We start from the raw sequence: 9,231 nt of genomic DNA, 5'->3' as shown, positions 1-9,231 counted from the left end.
AGTGCTTTTTCTAGACCACTTATTAAATTTACTGAATGAAAGGGCATGGTCACAGGCATTAGCTTCATTGACAGCTAAAGATCTCGGAATGTCATATTTCCTTGTAAGGTTTCAGAAAAGTCGCTTACATGTGCCAGGGATGAGGGGGTGAGCTGTATTGATTCACTGCAGTGCTGAGCACAGTCTGTCCTATCTCGTGAGGAACTTGGTAGAATCAACAACTACTGAAGGGTACGGTCAGTCCTGGCTGCCCTCTGTGCCATCTTTACCTCCCCCTGCTCTGCTATCTCCCAGAGCAGAGGATCTGCTGCTATCCCTGAGAACAGGGGACCTGCTATCTCCGGGAGCAGGAATGTTCTACATTCCCAGTGTTAACTGATTTCCAGAGGGATGTCGTCAAGGGAAGGACTGGTGGAGACAGAAGGATGGGAGATTGGAAAGAAGGCATAAATAAGAAACCAGGACATCTCTTCCGTTTGCCTCATGAGGTAGCTAGAGTAGTGAGTAGATTTGCATCCTGCCTCAGGCCCCCATGGAGAGTCCAATCATGATTCCGGCTACAAGTGCATCAGCCAGGTCCCAGTCAGGAGAGAAAACACCTACAGTTATTTGAAAGTGGAAAGTATAATATGAAGGATTACTTACTATACCAGACAAGGAGGTAACACAGGGTTATCCAGTTAGGAGCAAAGAAACCTCTCACTACAAGTACTGCGGATATAAGAAATGGCCTCAACCACTGGCTGAGATACGACCTCCAACAAGATCCTGCACCACCCCACCAAGGCTAAGATGGAGGTCTTGTTGGAAATTAAATAACAATGGCTCACTGAACAAAAGTTTTCTGAGGTGCCATGCCAGAAGAGCTTCTGGGATCCCGAGGAAAGTCACCTACAAGGAAGTGCCACACGCTCGTAGTGACTCATTGAAAAGCTTCGCTAAGGAAGGCATTGAGAAACTGCCCGGGAGGCGGTAGCATGTCCTACAGCCTAGGGAATATTGCTGTGTGCATTCAGGAGCTGAATGCTGCAGAAGCCAGGCGAGTCACGGAGTCAAGCATCACAGATCTTCCCAAGCAAATCGGGCAGCCAGAGGAGAAAAACAAAAACAAAAAACAAACAATAACAAAAAACAGAAACAAAAAAACAAAACTCTTCCTCCTGCAGTGTTTCTCCAGCGCCCTCTGCTGACAAGGTTTAGCATGCAGCTATTTTAAACAATTGCACTGGTAGAAGGCTGCCAGCTACCAATGAGATCCTTATTGCTAGTTTGCCCAAGAGCTGCTAATATAGCGTAAGTAAGACCAACTGTCCTAGATAGAATTCCCTTGGAAACAGATTCTGAGGCCAGGATTTCAAGCAGGTTTATTGACATGTTTTCAGGAAGGGACTGTAAGGGAGTGAAGGAATAGGGCTTGGTCATAGAGTTGAGTTGGTTAGGAGTTGTGTAAGAGACATTGGCTGGTCTGGAGGAAAGTTCTAGAGCTGTAAATACTCTTCCCATGGTCTCAAATAAATACAAGCATCCAGCCTGTGTACACCTGCACCCATTCAGAAAGGATCTTAGAATCTGAGTTAGCAGCAGCCAGGCGGGGCAGCTACAGAAGTTAGTAACTCTGTGCCAATGGATAGCTCCTAGCAGCACACCTCAGCACACTGTGGACGGTCGCCCTCACCCTGAGATTCTAGCTCCATCAGTAAATGGAGTCTCAAGCTGAGAGAGAGAGGAAAACACACGGAAACTATCCAAAAAGTGCCAAAGATCATAGATGCTTGGAGGATTTGCTTCTAAAACACACCCTAGGAAAAGGGCCAGCGAGGCCTGAAAGAATACTCTTGGCGTTAGCTGGAAGTAAGCTGAGGTCATTTATGACTTCCCAGGCTCCCCTTGGTCTCCCCACCTGTGTCACCAAGTCCAGGTATCCGTCAACCCCTTTCCTGTGAGTGCCACCTCCTCACACCCCTGAAGAGGTCAGCAACATCTCCTCCTTGGCCCTCTGCTCACTCTGTACGTCCTCCCTTACTTACTGCACTTTGGATCTGCATGATGCACAGACCTACATCTTCAGCTCTCACCTCCTTCCCGACTCAGAATCACTTCCTGCCATCTCCTGACAGTCTCTTCCATAAACACTCCAAATTCAACTTACCCAAAGCCAGGTTCCTTGGGCCAGATTCAAGGGCCGTCAGACTCTTACCCCTACTTAACATGACTTGTCTTTCTCTGCATTCACTTACATTCTGCCCTTTGTGCTGGTTGTTCTCTGGCTGTACCATGTCTGTCTATGTCTTTGTGCCCTCACATAGTCTGTTCTGTCTGGAATGCATTTATTTATTCTCTTCTGATTATCAGAACCAACTCATTGTCTGAATCCCTTACCACCTTATTTAGACATTCTTTCTAATTCAATCAAAATGAATTGCTTCCTCCTCAAATCTCTTTCTCCAGGCTTTGTTTTATCTGAAATAAAGCCACTACCCAGATCCACTCTGAACCATAATTACTGAGTGTGTATCTTTCTCTCCTAGTACATTGTGAACTCCCTCAAGACTTTAACTAAGCTCTTTCACCTATCACCACTACCACCATCACCATATTTGTTATTATTATTATGGTATTGGTGATGGTGGTGGTGGTGGTTGTTGGTGGTGGTGTGATGATGTGGTGGTGGTTATCTGAGCAAAGACCAAGTTAATAGCAGCTCAAATAAACTAGAAATCTTGACCTCTGCACAGAGACATGGGCTCCTCTTGACTTGTACCTCCATCATCCCTCAGGTGTTGGACTTGGGTGTTTGGATCTGAGAGGGACCCAGCGTGTCCATATACCCACCATGATAGAAGAGAAGGGATGGAGGAGGGGACAACCGTCCATGCGGTGGCCTGGAGGTGCATAAGCACCACCACTCAAATCCTACTTCCCAGAACTTAGTCCCATGTCGCCCATGACTGCAGGAGAAGCTAGGAAATGCAGCCTTTCAAAGATGGCCATGCGCACAGGCCAAGCACTGGGAAGGGAAAAGCAGTTAGCAGTCTGGGAGGGGGGAGGAAAGGAAGAACTTGGGGAAGTCAGCAGGCCTCCCTGCTCAGACTGTATTTTTGGCACTGACTAAATTTTGAGGTTAGACTTCTTTCGTGGGACTAGGGGATATCACTTCCCATGATTTATTCCCTCTATGTCTCTCTTCACTTCAGCTTTGGGGTAAATAAGTTGGCAGCCTAACTGTTATAAAAGTTAAATGTATTTCATAAACAGATACACTTCAAAACAACTGAATTAGTGACCGAGAAGACAACAAAAAGACAAACAGAGTCTCTTCACACCGTGCAATGGACTACATGCAATACTGAGAGGGTCAATTGCTGACACACAGAACACGGACCATTTTCAAATTCATGATAGTTTGTTTTGTTATGCCTCCATTTACAAGGTGGTCTGGACCTGGCAAGACCCATCTATAGCAATAGAAAGCAGGTCAGTTCTTGCCTGGGCTAGAGAGGAAGTAGACTGACCTATCCAAGGCACATGGAAACATTTTAGTTTTATGTTTTTATTGTGCTGAAATACACATAAAATTTACCATGTTAGCCATTTTTAAGTGTAACCATTTGGTCCAGGCAAGGCACTGACTGGCTTTTTATCCATCTAATCTTTTACCATTTATATCCTACATCCATTCCACACGCCATCTCTGAATTATTTCCTCATCTTCAAGAATGCTTGCATTTTTTACCTAGTTGATTTAACCTGAAACGTTCTTCCATCCACTAGGATTCTTCTGAACCTTCAGCTTCCAGCAGAAGAGCTCAGGACAGCTTTCTCAACTCTGCCAATCTGTACACACCGTTCATGTCTGTGTTTTGTTCCGCCCCCTTGTTACATTCTGTCCCCTGATCTAGAAGTCAAAGTCTTCAGATAAAGAATTTAATCTGTTTATCTGCAAGCACTACCTGCCAATCCTCTACATAAATATTTGATGGAGGAATAACTTGGTCTTCAGAAGAACCTTTGTAGAAGACAGAATAAACCTTGGAGAAAAGTGTATCCCTTCAGTGAGTCTGTGCACAGGGCTGTAGGGGGTGGAGAAAGACCAAAGCAGGCTTGTTAGGTGCAGCTGCCCAGGTATGTCTGTGAAGAGAAACTGGGAGGCGCCAGTAGAACACACGTTAGATCTAGGTTGTAGAGATAAAAGAATAAGAATGGTTGATATCCCAGGAGACTAAGGAGACACTGACAGGTATGACCACACAGTCTTGAACTTTTAAATAGTGGTAAGTTTCAGTTCTACCCTCCCCTCCCCCAGCTCTCACATCCTTTACATGTTCTCAGTTTGTTATTGTTTCCCTCTTAATTTTTTTCTTCATCATACCAGTCAGCTTTTTCTCATCGCTGTAACAAAATGCCCAACAGCAGAGTCAACAGGCTTGTTTGGCTCATGGTTTCAGAAATGTTAGTCCGTCACTGTGGAGCAGACAAGGTAGAACGGCTCTGAAGCATTGGAAGTGTGTGCTGAAGTAGAAGGAAGCAGAAAACAGAACAGGAAGTAGAGCCAGATCCTACTCCTCAAAGATTCACCCCTAAAAATCCATCCCTCCCAGCCACGCCTTACTTCCCCACCGGTTACATAACTTCCCAACACAATGCCAACAGCCGGGGTTCAAACTCGTGTTCACACACATGATTCTGTGGGTTTAGGGTCAGTATCCAGGTGGGAAGTCTGGGGCAGGAGGAGCTCCAAAATCCACAGTCATGGGGTATCATCACCCATGCTGAGAACAGACCTTCCAGAGCAGATGCTCTCAGGCTACTAATGCTCCTGCTATAACCCCCTCAGCCTAGCAAACTCATTGGTTTCCCACCATGGGAAGAGGGAGCAGACATGCTTCTCCCTCTGAGGAGGAATTCTAGCAACAGAGCCATTTCCATGCAGTGTGTCTCCCAGCAGACTCTTGCTTTTGTTTCTGATTCCCTGACTGAACTCTAGCAGGATTGAGATTGAGTTTTGTGAGGTCTGCACAGAGCCGTAAAGAGCCTGGGGCCACAAAGGGAGTCTAGAACTTCTGGTTAATTCGACAGTCGCCCATGGCAAGCATTATCTGGAGAGGGGGAAAGACAGAGAGAGTTCAGTGTAAAGGTGGGGAAACTGGTTGTACCACAAACTCAACTGTCCTTCTGTCCTTCAGCAGCTGCAGGTATTGGCAGGGGTCGGGTGGGGTGGGATGAAGAAGAGGCAGCCGACTTCAGCATCTGCAGAGTGCATCAAAGGAAGTTATTCTTCAGAAAGCCCAATTGTATTTTGGTTTCTTTCTGTATTTCTGTTCTTTCGTATAACCAGAGAAGTAAATGTGTGTCTTCACAACCAGTGTTTCCAGATTCATCTGCAAAGTCAAACACAACAAATAAATAGCAGTGCAGAAAAGGAACAAACTTCCTGTTCTGTCAGGAATGTTTCCCTAATATGAATAATTTTGGCAAGTTTTCAGAAACTCATAAGTATTCTATATATTTTAATTACTCAAAGCAAAAATAAAATTTAGAGATGGACTAAGTAGGACTTTTGCATGAATATACACCATCCAGATGTAAAATGACTGCAGTATTTATGAGCATAGAAAGAAGAAAGCAGAAGTTAGAGAGATGGCTCTGTGGCTAAGGAGCATCTGCTGATCTTGCAGAGGATCCAGGTTCGATTCCCAGCACCTCCATGGTGGCTTACAACTGTCTGTACTTCCAGTTCTAGAGGATCTGACACCCTCTTCTGACCTCGGGGTACACCCATACACACAAAATAGGGATTAAAATATTTTAGGAAAAGGAAGATGGAAATGTTTGGGACAGGGCAAGTGTGTGAATGGTCACCTTAATCCAGCTGCATGGTATTTTTATTTTAAGTTCTTTAAAATAAAGTTATTTTTTTAAGTAAAGAAAGACAGAAGAAAATGACCCTTGACTCTGGTATAGACATCAAGGAATAATAAAAAGATAATTATATAGAAATGACAAAAACCAGAAGTAGACAGAAAAAAAAACTGATACCCATAACCACACAGGTTAATCAACTAGATAAGAAACATAAACAACAGGTTAGAATTTTCCACATGAAAACAGAAATTGAAATATAAGAATAGCTTTTGGTAATAATAATTCTGAAGAAATAGTACGCAAAACGCATGGATGATTGTCAAAATATGTTGCATGAAAGACCAAGTGAGTGAATGTTGTGCCATTACTTTTACGTAGAGTTCTAGAAGAATTAAGGCTAACCTACAGGAAAAAATCATCAAAATATGCCTGGGGATGAGGTGAGGGGCGGCTGGAACAGGCAGGAAGAAAGCTTCTAAATCAGCCATTACTCACCAGGAAAACACAAATTAAAGCCTCGGTGAATCACTCTATAAAAGCTGTGCTCAAGGATAGGTATACAGAGTAATGTGAAATGATGGAAAGCCTAAAAATAAATCCATACTTTTTGTGGTCAGTTGATCTTCCACAAGATAATTGCAAAGATGATTCAGTGATGATACACCTTTCCAGCAGTGTTCAAACTCCGACACCCCTGTGCAGAAGAATGAGTGTGGCTCGTTACCTCACTCGGTACTCAAAATTAACTCAAAGGAGTTCATTGTCCAGAACCTAGAAACTGCAGTTATAAAACTCTGGAAAGAAAATATAGATATAGACATTTGTGACTATGATTAAGAAATGATTTCTAAGATACAATGTCCAAAACACAAGCAACAGAAGACAGACAGCAGATAAACAGAACTCATCAAAATTAAACAGTTTTTCTGGAAGTAATATGCCTTCTCAGTGAGAAATCATTCCACACACTTAGAGATTAATAAAGTAAATATCCCTCTAATGTAGCACATGTCCATCTCTGGCTAATGCCCAAAGAAAAGCCAGTCACAAATAGAAGGATTTATTAACTTAGACACACCCCAGGCATTTCACATTGTAATCAGACTTTCTTGTCTGACTTTCTTTTGGGACCACCAGCCCCTAAAGAATGACATAGAGACTTATTATTAATTATGAAAGCTTGGCCTTTAGCTTAGGCTTGTCCCACTAGCTCTCATAACTTAAATTAACCTGTTTGTATTAATCTCCGTTCTGCCACATGTCTTGTTACTATCCTCATTCTGTATGTCTGACTTCCTCCGTGTCTCACTGACATTTCCCCTGTACCTAGCTAGATTCATCCTGCTGAGTTCCTTTTTCTGCTGGGAAGTCCCGCCTAACCTCTCCTACCTAGCTATTGGCCATTCAGCTTTTTATTAAACCAATCACAATGACACATCTTCACGCAGTGTACAAATATCTCACAACATCATATACACTGCCATCCTTAAATCTCCTTCAAGTCCAACCACTTGGGCAGATGGGAGATTTACACAGTGGAGGCATTGCCAGAACTATTCCTTACATACATCAGTGTTGTTCTTTCCCACTAGCAGTTACCCAGTTGTCCATTTTCCCTACCCAACAGAAGTATGCTTTTCCTGACAGTTAATGGCAGGCCAGTACTCACTAGGGATTGTTGGTATATTTATATATATAATTTTATTTTAATTTTTTTCATTTTTACATACCAAACACAGTTCTCCTTCACTCCCCTCCTCCCGCTCTCCTCCCACCTACCCCCCACCCTACATCCACTCCTCAGAGAGGGCAAGGTCTTCCAAGGGGAGTCAATAAGGTCTGGTACATCAAGTCAAGGCAGGCCCAAGTCCCTTACCCGCTGCATCAAGGCTGAACAGGGTAACCCACCATAGGCAGTGGGCTCCAAAAAGCCAGTTTATGCACCAGGGATCAATCCAAGCCCCACTGCCAGGATCCCCACAAGCAGACCAAGCCACGCAACTGTCACCCACATTCAGAGGGCTTCATTCGGTCCCCTGCAGGCTCCCCAGCTGACTACCCAAGGTCCATGGGCTCCCACTAGATGAGGTCAGCTGTCTGTTGTGCATTTCCCCATCATGATCTTGACTCCCCTCCCTCTCTCTGGACTGCAGGTGCTTGCTCGGCCTTGTGTGGATCTCTGCCTCTGTTTCCACCAGTCACTGGATGGAGGCTCTATGATGACAATTGGGGGAGTCACCAATCCGAATACAGGGGAAGGTCCATTCAGGCACCCTCTCTGCTATGTCTAGGAGTCTTAGCTGCAGTCATCCTTGTAGATCCCTGGCAATTCCCCCAGCACTGGGTTTCTCCCTAACTGCATAAGGCTCTTTCTATCAGGAGATCTCTTTCATCGCTCTCATTCTCCATCCCTCTCCCCACTCAACCATCCCATTCTCTCATGTTCTCACCCCCATCTCCTCCCCTCTCCCCTGCCCCTCCCAATTTACCTAGGGGATCTCATCTATTTCCCCCCTCCCAGGATGTTTCATGCATGTCCCTCTTAGGGTCCTCCTTGTTACCTAGTTTCTCTGGAGTTGTGGATTATAGCCTGGTTATTCTTTGCTTTACATCTAATATCCACTTATGAGTAGTACATACCATATTTGTCTTTCTGAGTCTGGGTTACCTCACTCAGGATGAATTTTTTCTAGTTCCATCCATTTGCCTGCAAATTTTATAATGTCATTTTTTTTAGCCTCTAAGTAATACTCCATTGTGTATATGTACCACATTTTCTTTATCCAGTCTTCAGTTGAGGGGCATCTAGGTTGTTTGAAGGTTCTGGCTATTATAAATAATGCTGTTATGAACATAGTTGAGCAAGCGTCCTTGCAGTATGATTGAGCATCCTTTAGGTATATGCCCAGGAGTGGTATATTTGGGTCTTGAGGTAGATTGATTCCCAATTTTCTGAGAAGTCACCATACTGATTTCCAAAGTAGCTGTACAAGTTTGCACTCCCATCTATGGTGATATTTTATTTGTACTGAAATGTGATTTTCATTGTATGTTAATAAATAAAGTTGCCTGGGGGTCAGAGCTATTAGAGCCATAGCAAGAGCGTGGTGGTGGTGGTGGTGGTGGTGCACACCTTTAATCCTAGCACTTGGTAGAAGAGCTAGGTAGATCTCTGTGTGTTCAGGGATACAGCCAGCATTGGAGACATACGTCTTTAAGACCTGGAGGGCTGTACTTACAGGCAGTGACAAGGCAGTCATGTGTTTAGGTTTACAACCAATGAGAAGGCAGAACAGAAAGACTATTTAAAGACAGACACACAGGAAGTAGCTCTTTCGGGGAAGTAGGAGCACCTCAGGAGGTAAGATT

General features: G+C 44.1%; 1 long non-coding RNA gene across 1 annotated transcript; it reads right to left on the bottom strand.

Moving 5' to 3' along the window:
- Positions 1–1,338: 1,338 nt before the first annotated feature.
- Positions 1,339–6,748, bottom strand: LOC119087883. The gene is made up of 2 exons (XR_005091394.1): positions 6,467–6,748; positions 1,339–5,378 (listed from the first exon to the last, which is right to left on the bottom strand). It is a non-coding gene; the product is annotated as an uncharacterized LOC119087883 (long non-coding RNA).
- Positions 6,749–9,231: the final 2,483 nt, after the last annotated feature.

This window comes from Peromyscus leucopus, chromosome 4, assembly GCF_004664715.2.
Source record: "Peromyscus leucopus breed LL Stock chromosome 4, UCI_PerLeu_2.1, whole genome shotgun sequence".
Taxonomy (NCBI): domain Eukaryota; kingdom Metazoa; phylum Chordata; class Mammalia; order Rodentia; family Cricetidae; genus Peromyscus; species Peromyscus leucopus.
The sequence above is the reverse complement of the archived record's forward strand: the minus strand, read 5'-3'. Positions and strand labels throughout refer to the sequence as shown.